The sequence below is a fragment of the Pezoporus occidentalis genome, unplaced genomic scaffold (assembly GCF_034315485.1).
Source record: "Pezoporus occidentalis ecotype Australia unplaced genomic scaffold, CSIRO_AGI_Poc_V1 ctg50, whole genome shotgun sequence".
NCBI classification, from domain to species: Eukaryota; Metazoa; Chordata; class Aves; order Psittaciformes; family Psittacidae; genus Pezoporus; species Pezoporus occidentalis.
The window spans coordinates 3946619-3967845 of NW_026915836.1; the positions used below are offsets into that span (position 1 = coordinate 3946619).

A 21227-nucleotide genomic window follows, 5' to 3' on the forward strand; every position below is an offset into this window, starting at 1 on the left:
CTCCATCCCTCTGAGCACTTCCCCTTCATCTGCTCACTTCTCATCTCACGCCTTTTCTTTCTCCCCACTTAGCCTAGAAACTCTGTTAATAAACTAAATCTCACATGCCCCATAAGAAACCAACTGTTGTTACTAAATTGAGTGGGAATATAAGGTCATGCCATAGGTGACTAAGAACACCCTACATTTCCCTACGAGCCATGAGCTAAATATGACGCCACAGCATCATCTCGACCTTACACTGAGTGAGGGGCTTTATTTTGGAGCACATCCCTGCTCCAGGGATAACCTACTATGGACAACACTAGCTCTCGGCCGGGTTAAAATCGGGTTTTATCACATCAAATACATTCATGCTTAACGCATCGGTAGAAAACCTCTACACAGTATTCGGCGCTGCTGTGTTGCAGCTAGAAATACATGAAGAGTACAGTGAGGACGTCTTCTTTCGTCAGTTAGCGTCTCTTTATTCACGATGTGTATCTGAGGCTCGCCCCGCAGAGGCACGGCGCGATGCTGCTGCTCTGGGGCAGGACCTGGCGGCACTGCTCGTCCCCCGGTGCCCATGAGGCAGGGCCCGGCCGCGGGCCGCTGTTCCGCCGTGGGGTATGAGCACCGCTAACACCAACCCCGAGAAGCACCGCGCGGGCCCGGGAGCAAAGACCCCAGGCACCCGCCTGGGCTCCGACCCCAACCCACCCGACCGGCTCCGCTCAGGGGGCTGCACCGGGCCGGCCCCCACCGACCGACGGCACCTGCCGCCCGCTGCCCCTCGCAGCGCTTCGGCTGAGCGCGGACCGGACTCCGCTGCCCCTCGGGGGCTGGACCGGGGCAGAGCGCGGCGGCTCGGAGCCCCTCCCCCGCCAGCTGCGCCCGTCCGTCAGGGCCGCCCCCCGCCCGGGGGCGGGCTGGCCGGGGCTCCTGCCGCGGCAGAGCCTGCGGCCTCCTCATCCCGGGCCCTTCTCGTCCCCCGGCCACGGCTTTCCTTATCCTGAGCTCGGGCTCTCCTCATCCTTGGAGGAGATGAGGGGCCGGCCGGTAGAGGTGAGGAGCCCGGGTGGCGCGGGGCCTCTCACTGCCCCGGCTGAGGGGAGGGTGGGCAGAGAGCCTGCGCCCTGTCCCTTTGTGCCCACCCCGCGGGCAGCAGGGGCTGGGGTGCTGGTTTCTCCTGCCTCTGAGTCATGGGGGTCAATAGCTCCGTCTGAATTTATAGCTCTGAAAACGGAGAGAGACTTCCTTGTGCGGGGCCGTCGGTTTGCCTTTATTTGGCATCAGCCAGGGTGCCCGCGACGTGATTTAACCTCTCTTTGCGCGGCGGTGTGTGAAGGAACAACTCTCAAGCCGAGAGCAAGAGCAAGCTGCAGACCATGGTGCTCTTGTTCCAGTGCTGCACTCTCCCAGTAAAGCAATGTGTTACCCGGGGGGGGGTGGTTTCTACGCCCACTGGAATGTGGCATTCACCGCAATAATTATTACATAAATATCATGTCGGGGATGCCATTTAAGTTACAGCCTTTCTCTTAACTACGGCAATGACAGAAGTAGCTTATCTCTAGAATCATCTGAGGATGCTGTTTCATTTCTATTTCAGTTGTCAGGTCCGTCTGTGTCAAGGACATCCTGAGGATGTTCTGTAACCTCTGTGGTCATGTATTCTTCGAGAAGGACCAACAACCACATAATCAGCAAGTACCTTCTGGTCGGCTAGTGACTGTGAGCAGGTAAAAGGCCTAGAAACATTCACTAAGAATTATGCAGTAAGCGTCAGATAAAGGTCTCAAAGAGTTGTAAAGTAGGTTAAAATTGCCTAAAGGCAAAATGAGAATGCCAGCTTCTGTCCCCATATGGCTGATGTGTCTGCATCAGCATGCACAAGCTCTTGAACTCATCTTTTTTTCCATTGGAAGAATAAAGGTGTTGAAGTAAATCTAGACTAATCTGAACTGAATCTAAAACAGGAATGTTTTCATTCCATGGTTTTAACCAAGTAGTTCATTTGAGATTATTTCCAAGTGGTTTTGGATAGGCTTAGCTAAAGTCTTGACTAGAAAATGGAAGAGAGTAGAGCCCTTTGTGTGTGGCAGTGCACTAGAAAAGGTGGTTGAATAGTTGCTGGCAATCATAGAATCATATCATAGAATCACAGAATGGTTTGGGTTGGAAAGGATCCAGTTCCAACCCTCTGCCATGGGCAGGGACACCTTCCACTAGACTCATGTCGCCCAAAGCTCTTGTCCATCCTGGCCTTGAACACTGCCAGGGATGGGGCAGCCACAGCTTCTCTGGGCACCCTGGGCCAGCACCTCAGCACCCTCACAGGGAAGAGCTTCTGCCTTAGATCTAACCTGAACTAGCCCTCTTTCAGTTTGAACCAATCACCCCTTGTTCTGTCGCTGTAGTCCCTGATGAAGAGTCCCTCTCCAGCATCCTTGTAGCCCCCTTCAGACACTGGAAGCTGCTGTGAGGTCTCCACACAGCTTCTCTTCTCCAGGCTGAACAGCCCCAATATTCTCAGCCTGCCTCCATACAGGAAGTGCTGCAGCCCCCGATGATCCTCATGGCCTCCTCTGGACTTGCACCAACAGCTCCACGTCTTTCTTATGTTGAGGACACCAGCACTGCACACAGCGCAGTGCGGAGTCCTTTTTCTTTTCAGTCTTTTACTGAGAAGTGGCATATGTTCGTAGTGGTTGCATATCCAGTTTGAAGGCTCTCTTGTGCAGTGTAGTGATAGCATGGGGCAGTGGAAACTTAAACTAAACACTGCAGTCACAGAGCATACCAAGGGTGGGATGGTTAGTAAAGAGTGGCTGTATCTTAGATTGAATCACAGAGGAAGAGTGGAAAGAAGTGGGCGAGCTTTAGGGAATGCAAGGCGTTCTCAGTTTGCTGTTTTTAAAAAGAAATTCTGGAAACGGATTTGTGTTGTTCCTAAAATCGGGATGGTGAAGCTGTTCTGTATTAAAAATCTGCGTTACTTCATTATATTCTAGGGATTTTATAGCTGCTACTTTTCCACTGAGCTGTTCCTGGTTACATGCTACTATGAACACGCCTGTCAAACAGAATGGTGTTTGGACCAATATGCATGTAGTTGCACAATTAAGTGCAACAAAACAGCTCCAGGATATATTATCAATTCTGTACGTAACACTGCATCCCCTCTGAACAGGACACTTGCAACGCTTACCTCATCTTCATAGGGATGACTCTTTGCTTACAAGGAAACAGGTTTTTGAGTGAGCTGCCAGAATACCATTGCAAAGCTTACTGTAACTCTAAAAGAAAATCTCTTGTACTGACTGTACATCTCTCTCTGTAATGCACTATGGAAAGTAATCTGCTTCTCCTGGAAAAAGTTCTGTGCTTCAAAATGAAGCTTTCCCGGAATTTTCCATTTGCCCTTCATGGCTTTCAGGTGGAGCCCCATCAAGAATAGCCTTCCTAGAAGTCAGTGAGTGCTGGTCAGAATCAGACTCTATGTGAGTCTTGCATAATAAATGGCCTCTACAGCAGAACTACCACGACCTACAGCTCCTACTCATTCTTATCCTAGAACACGATTCACTTGCTCAATATACTGAATGTCCTTATGGAAGTTACTGGGATGAAGCCCAGCAGGTATCAGGCTTTCACAAGCTGAAGGACAGAAATGGCCAGTCAGCGGATGGAGAGCATTTTCACCAGCAATCCAGGTGGACCAATAGAGTGCCTCCAAAACATAAGCTCAGAGCTTAATGGTTGTAACTCAGGCAGACAGTTAAAGACTGTGGTTTCAACAGAAATATATATTTGGGACTTCATTTTGTCATTATACTTCCTGACAGCTCTTTGCTTTCACTCAGGCCATAATGAAAGCTTTTCTTTAAGTTCAGTGATGATTAAGGCCCCTCCTCACTGCTAATTACCCTTTTCTCTAAAAACATCAAGCTTTTGAACATCATCAGGGTATTTTGGTTCTTATGAGACTTAAGAAGCTCCTCACACTTTTAACAAGTTAGATCTATTGATCTGATTTTTAAAGAAAAATGTATTTTCTATTGCCTTCTATGTCTGGAATCCATTTTCAGGGCAGACTAGAAGGAGTTTCTGGTGGAAGTTAAGAGCCAGCTATGTATTCCCTGACTCAACAGGGCTCATTGTTTTCAAGCAATAGAACTAAAGAGGAGCTCTTTTGAATTTCCTTTAATTATAAGCCTGAGGGCAGAGGGAAAGGAGGAGTGTTTTGTTTCTCAATATGATGTTTGTGATTTAGTGTTGCCTGGAGGAGCTGCTGTTTTGTTGCTAAATTATAATTGCACCTTTCCTGTGGCTATAGAGGAGATTTGGCTTGGTTACCACTTCTGACTTGTGGTTGTCTTCCTTTTTCAGTGGGAGCACTCCTTGAAGGTATATGGGAGTTTATATGTGTGACTTAAACGTGCTACTTTCTCTCCTTCACAATCATGAGGATTTTCTTTTGGTATGAACCAGAGCTGCATGTCAAGTCAGTTCTTGCAGTCTGGTTTTTCATTCTAGTGGAAACGTGATACATTTGAAATGTATTTGAAAGAGAATTTTCTCGTTGGTTCGTTAGGTTATGCAAGGTGGAGGATGGCAGTTACCCTTAAAGCTATTTATTACACTGTGGTTGTGAATCTAATGAGGGAAGATGGGATTCAAGAAGGGACATGATAAAAGGTTTTGTAGAAGTGGGTATAGCTGGATGATGAAGGTATATGAGAAAATGAATGTTTGAAGACAGTTTACCAACCCCTCAGTGTGTACAGTTTTGCTATTACATTGAACAGCCCTTGCTCAAGCGTAGGCACTAAGTCAGTATCCTGTAGTTTTCTTCTTCGTGGGAAATTTCTGGCTTTTTAGCAGCACCAAAGTCAATTCATGGCTTTTTGATAAATCAAATTATCTTATTCCTTAGGTGGCAGCTTCCTTTCTTGGAGCAAGTGTAAGCGGAATTACCAGTGATGCTGAGCATTTTTCTTTTCAGGTAGAAAAGAGTAGTAAAAATGTGAGGAAGAAACGTGCAGTGTATCACAGGGTGGTTTAGGTAAGTCCTTTAATGCTTTCTGGCAAATGGTGTTAGTGTGTTTTGTACCTTAGAGCAATGTGGGGAGCATAATGTTAAGGCTGTTTATCATGTAAATACCTAAGAGGAATAGTAAGTGCACATTAAAGGCTTTAGCTGTTTCTTTTGACCATTTACTTTCTGCAGGACAGATACTGAAGCATCTGTAGGAACTGCAACAATATGGCTATTCATAGAATCTGCTGTAGCCTGACAGTCTCACAAATACATGTGTTCCGCTTGTGACATTTGTTACGTTATTGACAATTTGAATAACTTTTCCCCAAAAGTCCCTTTTTTATTCCTGTCCTCAAATCTGGATAAGAGTTCAAAGTGTTCAGCTCTAACAAATTTCGTGTTAGTTCTCTGTGAAGTAATCAAACTTTACTTCACATCATAAGATTATCAGAGCTTTTCATTGAACATGAAACTATTTCAGAAGGCTGTTCATTTCTGAGGGGCATTTTGTCAGCTTGTCCCTTCACAAGTTCAGGGTGATACTGTTCCCTGGTAGTGTTTATCATGAGGGAATGAATTACAGAATTGATGAACTTCTTGTTGCTACTGCTGTTTACCAACAGTGTAACTTGAAAGTTTGCATTGAGTGTAACTCACAGAGCTCAGAACTAGATGAAGCCTGATTCCTGTGTTCTCCATTCTAATTCTCCCTGCCCTCACCTCCCTCCCCACCCCAAATCAAAGTTTCCAAGACTGGAAAGTCAAAATATTTCACATAAATCTTCTTGATGCAGCTTAGGCTCTTTAAGGCTTCTGTTGTTTGTTTCTTCCGAAACTTCCTGTCACTTCCTGCATATCCACTGGATCTTTGTTTGCTCTGGCATGATGTTGGCCTTTATCTAGGACTGCCAGTGATTTGGAATTCTGGATTTCAACTGCTATTAAAAAACTGGACAATTTTATTAAGTTCACAAAGAAGCAGCTGCCGTATACTGTAAATCACAATGGGAAATATATCTTTCAGAGTCAAAACGGTTGTGTAAAGAAGTTTAAAACAAGTTAAAAACCACTGTTTTTCCCAAGAGCTCCTATTTTTGTAAGTGTTTAGGTTTGTACATTCTTTGGAACCTTGTCTTTTGCTTTGGAAGGCCTTACTGAATGTGAGAAGTTGAAATGGGCTCAGTAGATCATGAGTACGATTTTGAAACTTCCATAAACAACAGGGCACTCTGTACTGTGAAATATTTATCTTAAGATGCTCAGAAGAAATCCTTAATCTCTGACTCACTCAGTTGAATGCACAGCAGAAACCATGCGTGAACACATATGTCAAGGCAAGCTGTTGCAAACATCAGCAGCAGAAATGCACCATACAACTTACACTGGAGAAGTGGTACTTTGTGAGAATTTAATCTTTCATTTTTTGGACTTTTCTGCATGTTTAAATCTCCAAATACATTTTTATTGATTGATTCGGAGGTGGTATGTGCTTTCTGTCCTACATTTAAAAGTAATGCAAATAAGATAAAGCTGTGTTCCAAGTGGAGTGTGATCCTGTGCCTGTTGAGCTCAGAGTCAGTTCTCACCAACTGAAGTGATGCAGGACTTGGCGTGTAAGTTCCTGGATGGGAGAGCTTGCTCATTCTTGATTTCCTTTCTTCATATGGATTGAGGTGTGACCAAAAGACACAGCTTTGGTTGCTAAAACACACAACCTGAACAGTATTAAAAATGAAGATTGGTTTAAAACTTGTTTGGTTCCCTTTTTTCAGTCTATTGAAAAGATTATTTCAATGTACTGATCATTTAAATACACCGATTTTCTTTGCATTCTGTTGTAGATTGTATTTCTGGTCACTGAGTTGTATTTGAACTTAGATATATGTTGTTGCAAGCAAGGTCTTCCAAGGCTTTCTAAGTTTGCATGTTTCTGGAACAGAGAGGCTTCCCATGAAAGCTTATTCCTCCTTTCTCCCAGTAAAATCACTGATTTCCTTTTGGCAGTGCATTTCAGTGATGCCTAATGAGAAGCTGAATTTCTTTAAGCCTTTAAATTTGATTTGTTATAAATACTGAAATGGGTTTTTTTAAGGATTGAGTTGCATATTGCTTGAGTGGTACTCCAGACTCTCCTGAAAACTTATTTTCATTTAATTTTCACATAATCTCTCGTTGTTTGTTCACGTTTTAGATAAATAACTGCACTAATTCATCACGGTAGTTTATGTCCTAAAAGTAATCTGGAAAAGGAATGATTTTTAATTTGTGTGCTATACTAAACACAGTACTTCAATTTGGTTTAGATTTAACTTCTGGAATGTGGATTGTTTTTACTAACTGATTGCAGTATCCTGCCTGCCTCCTGGGCTGTTATCCCGTGTTTAGTGCAGTCTTTGTAAGGACTTGAATATGCAGAGAAAGAAATCCAGGTTTTATTCTTTTGCTGCTTCAGAACTGCTGTAGAGTTTTGTTGTTTGGGGATTGCTGTCCTGCTTAAATGCCAAGTTAGTCAGCACTGAAAAGAGTCTTCAGCTACTCAAAATCAGAGTGCATCTGTAATAAAGGTGGTGGTGATGTGTTTTTATTCTTGTTGTCAGTTCTTTGAAAAATACAGTTTCCAATCTAAAAAGGCAGATGCTTGTTTATTTAATGATCCTTTAGAGTACGTTCCCACGTCACTGAGATCAGTGATAATAGGATAAGGCAAGAATGGATTATTAACAGTAAGATTCATAAGTTTATTGAGAGTGATTCTCTAGTGAATAATACTTGCACCAAATAATGTAGAAATTATTATTTCTTTCAGAAGGAATTAAGGTAAGGCTGAATTTGCTGAAGAGGTCTGTTTCCACTCAGAATGTGAGGATTATCTGTTGACATATGTATTTAGACCAAACTGGTGTGAATACAAGCCAGATGTTTCTTGGGAACACTTTTTAGAGTACATTTGAACCATAAAACAAGGTGACTCATTTTTTCAGTCCCTATTCCTGACTTCACATTGAGGAAATGTGTATTCTGAGGTTCAGTATTCCAAGTGTTACTGTGCAGATTCTTGTCCAGTTCCAAATAGCAATCCTGTACAATATTAAGTGCTGCAATGAAAATCTATGAATGACCATCTGTAGAGGGGAAAACTGCATTTACCACACGTAATTGCACTGATTCAGGGGTACCTTACTGTTACAAAACTTCCACTGTGCTGTTCTTTCTCTTCCTGTAAACCCTGCAAGAGTAACAATGTAGATAAATAATCTTACAGTCTCTTCTCCCTTCTGGAATGTGCTTTGCAAAGCCAAGGAAGAGGCGGGACCATGTTGTTTTGAAGCTAATCCCTTCTGTACAGGAGTAGGTTAGTTACACCTAGACTATAGTATTGGAATGCGTTAGTGCCGTAGATGCTGATTCGTGTTATTTCTAGTACCAGGAGCAAGGGATGTTATTTGGAGTTCTTTTTACTACCCCCCCCCCAATGTTTCACAAAAATGAGTTTGAAAGTTTCTGTTTTATTATGATGCTCTAGTATTTATAACAATCATTTTATTGTGATGACACTCATGAAAAGTAAGACCTACATCTTGGACAGTAAAGTGCTATAAACTGTCCCTTTAATGTGTTGCAGTGTTAACTCTTGTTTCAATCAATCCGTTTATATTTCAATCACTGTTAATATGATTAGGAAGATAACTCTCATAGTCTTTGCCTGGTTTTGCTAAATATGTAGATCCATAAAAAAGCATTTATTTCTCACAGAATTGGATTAGAAGTTTGTAACAGAGTGCAGCAAATTAAAGGAGAGCAGTGGTGCAGAGGAAGAAATATTTTCTCTCCTTTCTTCACAGTCTCCTTTTGTTTTCATTGTATGATACGATATGAGAAGAACATGCTTGAAAGCCACTTATGTCCTTTTTTGGGTATCTCAGGATACCTTTTCTCCAAAGCTTAATGGTTGATGAAGAAGTCTGGAGATGACCTGAGGTTTTGCATGTTACACTGACGATTGTGTTAGTGGAGTATTGTCTAACGTTCAGATATGGCAGTGTGTCCTTCCTGTGTGTTTCTGCTTTTGGAGAACTTCCATTTTGGGATGTTGAGTGTTAGCTTATCTTCCGATACAACAGGGTGCAAATTGTACGTAATGTCTCACAGTGTACAGATGGGAAGAAATTGGAACCAACGTTACAGAGATCAGATGGGTCCTTTTCTGAAATACATTCTGGATGCCTATACCATGCAGTTGTACATACGCAGAGAATACCTAAATCCTGAATAACCCCATGATAGCCATATGGCACAGCATAGTGTCTAATTTGGGTTTTTGATGTGACACAGTACTGTTGTGGTTGAGTTAATGTTGGAATCATGGCTGAAACAATATATAAGCTCATATGATTGCATATTACAAACTTATCTTTAGCATTTTTGAAACCAGAAGGTACAGGTTTAGAAGGGGCTAGAGGCAAAGAAGATGTTGTACAGTATGCATACACTACTCCAGTAAGATAAATTAGATGAGATTGTAAACTGGCCAGAAAAATGTCATAATAACTTGACCTTGTACACTGAACTGTTGATACATAAGAAGTAGTGCAAAAATGCAGTTAGTCATTTAACATGCCTGCATGGCTTTGTCAGTATAGTTCAGCTGCACAAAGGATATGTTCATTTATCAAATGACTGAGGCTGCTTTTTGTTCAGGAGTCCTCACACATTTTTTTCCTCTGCTTGGTGACGTTAACCCCTTGGAGACAGGCAAGAGCATCTTAAATAATGTCCTTTTGTTGTGTGAATAAGCCATAGGTATTAGCAGATGCACTAACAGGTCTCCCAACCGCCACAAAAGTTTCTCATTGTTTGTGAAGCCTGGGTATATAAACTCCAACATGGAGCTGAAAGTGCTGGCAGGTTTACTGGCAGTTAACATCATTTGTGAGTGCTCAGAAGTCTGGGAATCTGACTATTCACAGACAATATGTCACTTTGGGAACTTCAGTCATCCTTATATAGCATGTACCCAAGGGTTCAATATCAACTGGTTTGGGGTTGGGTTTGTTTTTGGCATCGTGGCTTGTTTGCTCCAAATGCTATTGAAAGCAGCACAAGTCTCTCCATTGACTTTGATTAATTCATCACCATATGACATAATAAATGTGTGTTGATTAATTCTCTGCAGTTCCTAATATGCATCCACATGTAATGATGAACCATTAGTGGCCATTGTCACTGTCAGTTTGCAATAATATCTCATTTTCAGGCTGAAACCCCCAATCCTACACAGTATTACAAATAAGCCATATAAACAAAAAGTTCTTGCCACATAACTGGAATAGTAGAAGCAAAGTTTTCTAAACTTGGACCTTTCCCAAAATCATGCTCACAGATCCATGTGACACATTACAAAATTTGCTGATTTCATTGTTTGGTTTTGGAACATGACTTCCAACTTGTGGACAGTTGAAGGTTGCTGCAGCCTTTAAGGAGAAGGGCACAACGGGCAGAGTGTCACATAATGAAATGTAACTGTGACTCAGCTTTTGCTGAAAGTAACACTCATTTCTCCTACTTCCTCCCAGTTATCAAGAAATGCCCTGCAGCACTGGAGTAAAGGGACACTGCCCATTTAAAGAATACTTCAAAACTTGCTAGAAATGGTGAACTGCAGAGAAGTAAAGCAGTGACCAGCACTGTTCCTTTCTTAGCTGTGAAACTTGTGGGAAGTACTCGTGCTACAGTGCTATTTCTGATTTTAGGGGCAAAATGTCATGTACATAGATGTCATAAAACATTGGGAGAAGTTGAAAACTTCCCGTTAAGATATTCTCTAATATAATTCAGCTTTGTTACAAAGATGTTGGACTGTGATAGTAGCAGAAGTGTTTGGGAAGACCTAAGCCATGGTCTGCTGGTAGCAGTGTGTTTTCCATGCTTGGTATGTGTGTATGTAAGACAGAGATGAAAAAATTAGTAGCATTGGGGTAGGATGGGCACTCTTCTCATTCAGAGCTTTCTGACCTTTCTTTTATGTAACTTGTAACCTTGTTCCAAGGTCTGGCTGCCTTTGTGGTGAATAATAGCTGATCGAAATTATCCTTGTTGCAACTTGTGTCCATTGCCTCATCAAACACAGATCTTTCACTGTGCATTTCTGAGGAGAGCTTGACTTTTATCTTCTCTACACCCTTCCATTAGGTCATGGAAGACAGCAATAGGACTCCTCAGAACCTCTTCTTAAAGCTGTGCAAGCCTGTTTCTCTCAAGATTGCTGCTTTAATGCTATTTACCTGTTCTCTGTAAGTTTTAAGTACGCACCCGGTCGCATCCTGAGACAGGAAAAGGTTTGTTCTTGTCTTCAAGGCATTTTTGTAAAATTCCCAGAGCAGGAGCCAAAGAATCACTAAAAAGCATCAAGACAGGAAGATACATTGGGATATCTTGGGTGACAGCGTGTGATCTTTACAATGGGGAATAACAGAAAGAGCCAGGGCTTGATGTTTTCTACAAACAGGACTGGTCCTATTGTCTGTCATTACAGCCAGGCACAATGACAATCCCTGCTAGAGAGTTATGTGACAGCATTTGTTATGTGGAGGAAAATTGTTTTCTTACTTTTGTTGTCTCTCTTGTTAGGTGTTAAAGTATTCTTCCCATTGCTGAGAGTTTTTGCGTGGTTAGTAGTTCTTACCTGGGTATTTCTTTCCCTCCTTTGATTCGGATGCCACTATGGATTGAAGTGTAGGCTGGGAACCTCTAATGTAATTTTTCTTTGAGGCAGGTGCCCGCACTGGCGTTTCAGTCTCTACTGATATTAAAAGCAGCATCAGACTGGCAACACCATCCTATTTTTACTCTTGATATAGCCTCACCTGTGCCAATAAGCTGCTTATGCCCCCAGCTAAATTCCAGATCTGCTGCAAAAACTGCACGAGATGGATCCAGGAGGAGTTCTCACATGTTTTCTCTGCCATTCTGTATCCTTCCTTTCATCTGGATATATGTTTTCTTGAAGTAGGGGAAACAGAACAGGGTAAGAAAAAAGGCTGGAAATCAGTCTAGATTGTGCACTGGAGACTTGCCATTTACAGGTACCTCTCCTGCTACAGGGCAAGGGTGCTGCTGGGAACTGCAGTTCTGCCACCCGTGTCCTCCAGCCATATTTGGATCGTATCTCCAAGGAAAGGAAGATGTCAAAATGGTGGCATTACTCCGTGCTCTCTGTCAATGAGATCACATCCTTCATGATTCCCAGTTTGTGATCTGCTGATCTAGACTGGTGGTCCAGATTATGTCCACGAAATTTATTTCCACAGGAGAGAATAAATATGCCATAGAGCCAGAGACAGGTCCCTGAAATTAGTAGCAGTAGTCCTCTTTGCCATGGTCTGGTCTGGGTTGTAACTATTCCTTTCTATAGATGGTCCTGCTTTACTAATTCTTTTAAATATGGGTCACCTCTTCCATCACCTCCAAGGACTGTAGTCAGCTCTGTGTCTCACTTGTGCAGAGTCACCTAACGTATGTGAGCTTGTGTCTTACAAGGTAGAGTTTAGAGAACTTAGCATCCTGTAGTTTACTCATAGTATTTTCTCAGCATCACAGGATGAAATAGTCTTTAGCTACGTCAGATGATATTGATGGCTGCTAAAGGGCTGCTGATGTTTAGACTAGCCAGGATGGCTAGTCTTCTGTCCTGGTGCTAGGTAAGGTCAAGTCTATTGGTCTACTATGGAAGACCTCATTAACTCTGAATAACTCCAAACTAGTGCACTTACCACTAGTACCAGAGGCCTTTTTTGTCCCTTTCTACAAGGGCAAAGACTTTGGAGGTTTTATCTAAGTTTTTGACAGAAAGAAGTATTGACTTAATTGCTATTATTTATCTTTCATTTTCTTAGCTGAGCTTCATAGGCATAGGGGAGAGGGAAGGTTTGCAGCTTCAGCTGTTTGTCTTACCCTCTGTAAAGGGTCATACCTTCTAAAACTGAAGCCTTGGTGTTACCCTGTTTGTTCCATGTGTATTAAAAAGAAATACATATCTGCCTATCCATAGAGACTTTCTAACAAATACTTGCTGGATAGTTACTTATTGAGGAGCTAAACTGTCAGCTTGTAATAAGTGTTCAGATGACCCATTTATATCATTGCAAAGCACTGTCACTTTCAGGACTGGTGTCGACTTGGTAACGTGCATGTCTTCCAAATACACTGGGATTCTCAGGATTGGTGAAGTATGCTTTGAAAGTCATATAAAGATTATAAACACAGGCAAAGTATTAGTTTTCCTTTTATATAATTGCCTACTCTATGAGGTGCTTTCTGCTTTTTCTTCCTTTTCACCGTGTGTATCCATCAGTAGTTTCACATGGTGAAATGGAAAACAGACCATAGTGGTACCTACTCTGGTCAAAAACACAAAAAAGTGCTCATTCCACTCAGTGGCAAGAAAAATCTGGCTTTAGTGCCCAGGAGGTGCCTCAAGCAAGAATGGAAGAGGTGTATCTACTCCAAAAACAGGATAGGAAAAGGTTAGTAACTGGGTTTCCCTTCTACATAGTACACATCCCTTAAAGTTAATGGGATTATTACTGTCCCATTATTACTTACTGGGAAGTATTTCTTTGAGAATTGTAGACACATAAAAGTCAGTATAATGAACCACTACTTTGCATTTTAAATATAGATGTGTTTGGGGGAATGAGCTAATTTATCCTGTGGTAGCAGTCCTTCTAATGGTGCTGTTGTCTTCAAGTCTAGGAAAAGAAATGTATAGAAGCAGGCTGTAGACTGTGGTTTTGTTCTGTGCAGTAATGTTGCTTTATTTCTTTAGAAGAGGCAATTGGATAACAAATTGAATCTTAGAATATCATAGTGACATCTGTACTCACAGACTAACATTTTAGAAGGAAGATTTGCTGATGGAATGTCTTTGATCATCTTAGGCATTACTGTTTTTCTTGATTACAGTCTCATTTCCCACCTGAGAAAACAGAAATAGGCAATAACTGTAACAGAGGAAAAAAAATGTATTTTTTTAGTAACATGTTAGCATGATTTTGTACTGATTCTACATTTAGGAGCCATCTTTTGGTCCCACGTGCAGATACAAGGGGACAAGAGAGCAAAAAGGTCTTGTCTTCTGCCCTGTATGCCAGTTCTCTGCCTCTGCCCCTCATAAGCCACTACAGCATCCTGCCTCTGCATCCCTGGCCCCTGTACACAGTTTGAGCACAGAAGTAATTCGAGGGGAGGGAGCAGTCAGAATGCTTTTGTGTACAGATAGCAGCTCTTTGTAATAATTTATAAGGACTGCATCAGGAGCACACATTGGAAAATCTGGAGAACTGCCCTATATTGTGCTAATGGTTGTACATGAACGTGACCCTCACTGAGGAAGGTGCAGGCCACCTCCCTTATAGCCTTCTACCATTGCTGGTGTAGGAACAGCAGTGAATCTGAGTTGATGTGGACAATCTGCAGGTATGGAGAGAAACCACACGTAAGGACAGCCACTATGAACTTGTCTTCAGACAATGGGCTTCTTTCTTCCGATGTCCTCATGTCCTCATGTCAGGGAGCACAAAGCAAAGTGATTCTGTACAAGAAATCCACTCATTTTTGTGTGCTGGTGTAAATTCAGGTGCATATTTCCTGGATTCTTTTATTGCAGTGGGTTTTGCTACTCTCTGAATTATTATTGGATTGTTTGTTCTGGGTACATGGAAATAATTGTGAACATCTTTGAAACACCAGTAGCATATAGAATCACAGAATGGTTTGGGCTGGAAAGGACCTTAAGACCATCCAGTTCCAACTGCCTGCCATTGGCAGAGATGCCTCACACTAGACCCTGTCACTCAAGGCTCTGTCCAGCCTGGCCTTGAACACTGCCTTGAAGTAAATACTCACACTACGAAGTGGTGGTGTGAGCAGCTGGTGTTTAAATTGACCTTTACCTGTGCTTTAATTTTCCAGTGCCTTATCAAGCTACGTTTTGGTTTTTTAATGGATAGATATGACTTAAAGTCACTTGCCACTTGAGCTGAGATTACAGCAAAACCGCATCTAATACCAAATTTCAAAGCCTGCAGGAGTGGCTCTTAGATCAAAAAGTGATAGCTGATCTGACTTACAGTCTCATCCATGTATGGGCCTTCTGAAGAATGAAAGGATCAATTCCTATAAACATAAAGGCAAAACTTAGGGAAGTGAGGACACTGATCATCCAAGCCCATCCTCTGAATTAGAGACTACAATGAAGCACACTTATACATTTGATTGCTAATCTTGTGTGAGGATTCAAAGTGCGTTGCTGTTGCAAAGCTTTCAATTCCATTGAGCTTCTGGCTGCCCAAAGTAGACCATTTTGCTAGCCACTGCTGAGCTCCATGCTGCCCCACCTAGATAGCTACAAGTATCCCAGCAAATTAAAGCTAGAACAGGCATGTCTAGGTTATACTGCAGCCAATGTTATGACTGCATTTTTAATTACTGTGAGTTAACATAATTTTTTCCTTTATGAGGACAACTCTTGGAGACACTTCTCTTTCTCTTTGATTTTATTGTTTCTGTTGGTGTGAGATAAAAGCCACTCAGACTAAAGGAGCACAGAAGTTCTTGTTCTTATGGGAAAAAGCCAGTGTGAACACCTCTTACATGGAAAAAATAGTTTGTTGGTTGCACTTCACACTTTGGAAATTCTAAGCAATGATGTATCCAAGAGGTTTTAAAGTAACTTTAAGCAGGACCTTATCATGCATACATCTTGGGTAATTCTGGCCTTTCTGCAAGCAAATATCGTAGGAGAGAACTAGTGTTACACATATCCAGATTTAGTCATGGGTAGATCAACTGTGGATGGCCCTGTAGATGTTTTGTGGCAGAGAAGTGACACAACAAGCAGTATAGAATATCAAACCGAAATGGACCATATTGAATTAATCTTTAGTGTTTGATTGATATTCATAAAGCACTTAGTTAAATCAACTCATTCTCAACAGGTAAGAATTAGAATGTTTCTCTTTCTAGTAGCAAAAAAAATCTAGAATACTCCATGACATGGAACAAGGGCATGGAGCTGTTGGAACAAGTCCAGAGGAGGGCCACAAGGATGATCAGGGGACTGGAGCACCTCCCTTATGAAGACAGGCTGAGAAAGTTGGGGCTGTTCAGCCTGGAGAAGAGAAGGCTGCGTGGAGACCTCAGAGCAGCTTCCAGTGTCTGAAAGGGGCCTATGAAGATGCTGGGGAGGGACTCTTCATCAGGGACTGTAGTGATAGGACAAGGGGTAACGGGTTAAAGCTTCAACAGGGGAAATTTAGATTGGATATAAGGAAGAAGTTCTTTCCTGTGAGGGTGGTGAGGCACTGGAATGGGCTGCCCAGGGAAGTTGTGAATGCTCCATCCCTGGCGGTGCTCAAGGCCAGGTTGGACAGAGCCTCGGGTGATGTGGTTTAGTGTGAGGTGTGGGCAGGGGGCTTGGAACTGGATGATCTTAAGGTCGTTTCCAACCCTAACTATTCCATGATTCAGTGATTCTGTGACCTGAAATTTTCTAGTCAGTGGCTCAAAAAAGGTTTTACGTGAAATATTACATCCTCAAAAATCACTTGGCTGAGGTACAATGTTTTTATTGAATAGCCAGTGTAAGACCAGTATGAACAGCCACCAAAACAATTGTTTAATGCAGACAGCAGCTCTGCTTTACAATAAGCTCTTCTGGGAGCTTGTGGGATTAGTTTCCCGTGTGAAAGTTGTCTTTCTCTTCCCTTCATACCTGCACATCTGTATCCACTTCCATGAATCTTGGTTTACCTTTTGGTTGCATTCACTGTCAGGTCCTGTTGGCATAAGGAGAATATAACTGTACCCCAGAAAAATAGGATTTCTGGTTTCTTGTTTGTTCCCTGCAATGGATGTGCACTGCCTATTCTTTCACTGCTCTGAATGCTGAGCAGACATTGTGCTGAAGTATTAATCCTGCGTAGATAAGTCTTCCTTCTAGGTCATCAGGAATGGTCATGGAAGGCCTAGATACAGTTCTGTATTTCCATTTTCGGTTGGAATGGCCATCTGTTTTACTGGATAATGTGAATTTTTCCCATGAAATCAGGCAAATCTATTCAGTTTGATGTTATCAGCTCAGAATTTGTGTACTTTTCCTAATGCAATTCCATACGTTATTCATAATTCTAAAGTATAGTTACTTAATTAATTGTAGAATCATAGAATCCCAGACTGGTTTGGGTTGGAAAGGACCTTAACATCATCCAGTTCCAACCCCCTCCCATGGGCAGGGACACCTTCCACTAGAGCAGCTTGCTCCAAGCCCCTGTGTCCAACCTGGCCTTGAACGCTGCCAGGGATGGGGCAGCCACAGCTTCTCTGGGCACCCTGTGCCAGCGCCTCAGCACCCTCACAGGGAAGAACTTCTGCCTTAGATCTAACCTGAATTTCCCCTGTTTGAGTTTGAACCCATCACCCCTTGTCCTGTCACTGCAGTCCCTGATGAAGAGTCCCTCTCCAGCATCCTTGCAGCCCCCTTCAGACACTGGAAGCTGCTCTGAGGTCTCCACACAGCTTCTCTTCTCCAGGCTGAACAGCCCCAGTGTTCTCAGCCTGTCTCCATACGGGAGGTGCTGCAGCCCCTGATCAAGTACATTTCAAAATACGTACAGAACTGTTCAGGATAATCATCCAGTAACACATCACATGTGCCTGTGCTAATCTGTAATCTTTTCTGCCAAGTTTTCTGCTAAGAATTGTCAAACTCACTGTATTTTGCATAACAATTTACTGGCTTTTTTTATGCATAAAATGTGTCTGGCATGGTTTTAATGTACATTGGATTATTGTATGACTCTCCATATGACAGAGGGATATCCGTGGGAATGCTGTGGTTAGAATAGGATCAGGCAGTCTGTTCTGTATGGCAGATACATTATCTATATTTAAGATGGGCTGGGTACAAATTTCAATGTACATATGTATTGGCATACCTTGGTATACAAACCACTGTATTCCTATACATTCTTTACCAAACTGGTGTTCTAGATGAGCACCCATCATACAGTTTGTTAACAAGTCATTTATTTTGCATGTAAAAGTACCATTTATCTCATAAGTTACTGCTGTTGCAATGGATTTTACATTTTTGTTTTTCCTATTGGTTGTAAATGAAGTTGCTTTCTCCAGGTTTGTATTTGCTGTCTGGCTTTCTAATCAAGGGATCTAGCATGCAGAAGAAGAAAGCAGGTGAAGTTATTAAAACCTACCCGACACAGATAATGTACTTAGATTTCCTTGTAGTGGATGTTGCCCCATATTGTCACCTTTTTACAACTGATGGATTATTAGGATTGCAGCATTGTACACATTACAAAACCAACAGTCATTTACTATAAATCTTCTGTTTTCTTTAGTAAGGCTCTTTGGAAAGAAGCCAAGTATTGGCATTTTGTGTGACTCACTGGGGTAGGTAATTCTTAATCTCTGAAGAATATGCATTCTACAGTCCTTGGAAAGTACACTGTATAGAAGGTATTTGATTTGCTTAATGTATTACCAAATGCTTGATTAGTAAATAATCTTTACCTAAGTGAACTTTGCTTACAGAGCAATTCCATGCTAGATGGAGTATACCAGAGACTTAAATGAGAACGAGTTTTGTGTTTTTCAAACCTGTGATCTGAAATGAAAGCACAGGGGGAAGTTATGCTTTGCTTGAAGCTCTTAGTAAAATCCACCCCCCCCCAAAAAAAAAAAAGCCTCTAGCTTTATGTTTTGTTGTGTACTCTGTATGTGAACAAGGCTCATCCATACTAGCAAATCTTTCTAGAAGATGTTGCTGTTATTACTGATGTGGATGTGTAGAAAATGTGTGCTAATGTATACAGACATGCAGAGTACATATTTCTGATGTTGAACTCGTACAAAGTTAATGAAATTGCATGGTTTTGTGGCAAGACAGCAAAAATGTAATTATTCAGAGGCAGGGTTGTGAATGCTTTTGGTTGTTTTTTGGCATTGAACTTGAAGTTCACTTTGTTCTGTGAAGTAGAAAGTCTGGGGGTGGAATGAGATACATGCTAGATTTTGTAAACTTGTTCACAGTGTTTCCTCTCAGTACCCATCATCCTTACACCATGTGTTCTAAACCAAACAGATTCCAGATGAATGTTGATGTCTACAGTACAAACATCTGTTTTATCATACTTTAGTACTGGTGAGTTATTTCCCCTGTTCAACATTGTTGTCTATGGAAAAATTATGCATCTATGAATTGATCAGGTCCCATTTTCCCCAGTTCCTCTGGCTTCAGCCACACTTTACCATGTAAAATTCACTGTGGTTATTATTTCAAACTAGTCCTTCCTCTGTTAATAGCATTTAAAGTTGCTACTGCTCTTTACAGAAATGTTTTATGTTTTTCATAGGTGAATGTACGAAATAGATTTTTATAACCTACTTTACCTAAATTTAACCTTTTTTTTTTCCTTTAATTTTGCAATGGTTTTGCCTTATTTGGGTTACTCCTTCTCTTCCTATAATCCTGTGTATTTGAAAGTTGTCTGTAAAAACCTGTGCTAAATTTCTCACAGTGTGATTTTCTTCATGGAAGTCACATTTCATATTTAGTTGATTACTTCATTGGGCTTACTTGCTTAAATGCTCTGCTACATCAGGCTTTAAGGATTTAATCCCTTACAACACAAAGTATTGCATCATGCATAGAAGATTAAAAAAGCCAGTGATGAGGCCAGATAATGCTAGGAACCCAATTTCTGTGTTAATCTGAGGAAAACTGTGTCTTCTCAGACAAGTTAGTTTTTTCTCCCTGTTTAATTTTGGGTTTGAGCCTCTGAGAGTTTGGATTTTTCTGAAAGAAGCTGAAGCCCAGGGTTGTTCTCAGAAGTGCATGAAGAAGGCAGGATCAAAGTTTGTAAAGAAAAGTTCTGCATAGAATCAAATACTGGAATTTTATTAGAAGATTAATTGGAGTTTTGTATTTCAGCTGTGAGATTAAATTCACTTCATGAAATAAGAAACAAATTGCAGTCTCCTTCGTGTAAGGGTCTGTCGTCCATACATAATCATAGATTCAGGTCTTTCTCAAAGTACATATCCAGTGTTTTTTGTCACACTTTTTGGTTTCCCATATACTGGGCTGCATCAAAAGCATCATGAGCAGCAGGTCAAAGGAGGTGATCCTGCCCCTCTGCTCTGCTCTCGTGAGACCCCACTTACAGCACTGTGTGCAGTGCTGGTGTCGCCAACATAAGAAGGACACAGAGCTGTTGGTGCAAGTCCAGAGGAGGCCACGAGGATGATCAGGGGCTGGAGCACTTCCCATATGGAAGCGGGCTGAGAACATTGGGGCTGTTCAGCCTGGAGAAGAGAAGCTGCGTGGAGACCTCAGAGCAGCTTCCAGTGTCTGAAGGGGGCTGCAAGGATGCTGGAGAGGGACTCTTCATCAGGGACTGCAGCGATAGGACAAGGGGTGATGGGTTCAAACTGAAAGAGGGCAAGTTCAGGTTAGATGTAAGGCAGAAGTTCTTCCCTGTGAGGGTGCTGAGGTGCTGGCAGAGGGTGCCCAGAGAAGCTGTGGCTGCCCCATCTCTGGCAGTGCTCAAGGCCAGGATGGACAGAGCCTTGGGTGACATGGTCTGGTGTGAGGTGTCCCTGCCCATGGGAGGGGGTTGGATGTGGATGATCTTAAGGTTCTTTCCAACCCAAACCATTCTATGATTCTATGATATTGGCTGAGCAAAGTCAAGTCTAACGCTAAAGGCATTAACATTTCTCTGACTACAGAGCCTTAATTTTTAATGAAGCCATATTGTTTATTCCAAAACTTCAAGGAATGTCTCAGTATCATTTTGAAATTTCCAGCTGATTGTAATTATATATGAAGGAGCTAGTTTCTCTTAAGTTTATTTGATTTTACTTTGTGTATCTTAGCCCCATGGAGCATTTCTAGGTGGTCAAGCAAAGGAAGTTAGAAGTCCTCAGAACAGAAAAGTAGGGGCCTCCTTAGAGGGAAGGAATAATGGAAAGTGAGGGGATTTGTAGTTGCTGAAGTGGATGGAAGTAAGGTTGATGAAGTGAGGATTCTGGTAGTTTTTTTTTTTTTTTTTTGTTGCTGTCAGAAAATGATTTTTCAAATGCAAAATGCTTTCTTATCATGAAAAGAATTCTCATCATCTTGTTG

At 41.9% G+C, this 21227-nt stretch overlaps 1 protein-coding gene across 1 annotated transcript in view; it reads left to right on the forward strand.

Annotated features, from left to right (window-relative positions):
* Nucleotides 1–580: 580 nt before the first annotated feature.
* The window catches only part of PACC1 (proton activated chloride channel 1), an 86207-nt gene continuing 65560 nt past the window's right edge, over nucleotides 581–21227 (forward strand). Inside the window, exon 1 of the mRNA XM_062637097.1 lies at nucleotides 581–587. The gene's annotated coding sequence lies outside the window, so the exon portion shown is untranslated. The remainder of the gene's footprint in view (nucleotides 588–21227) is intronic.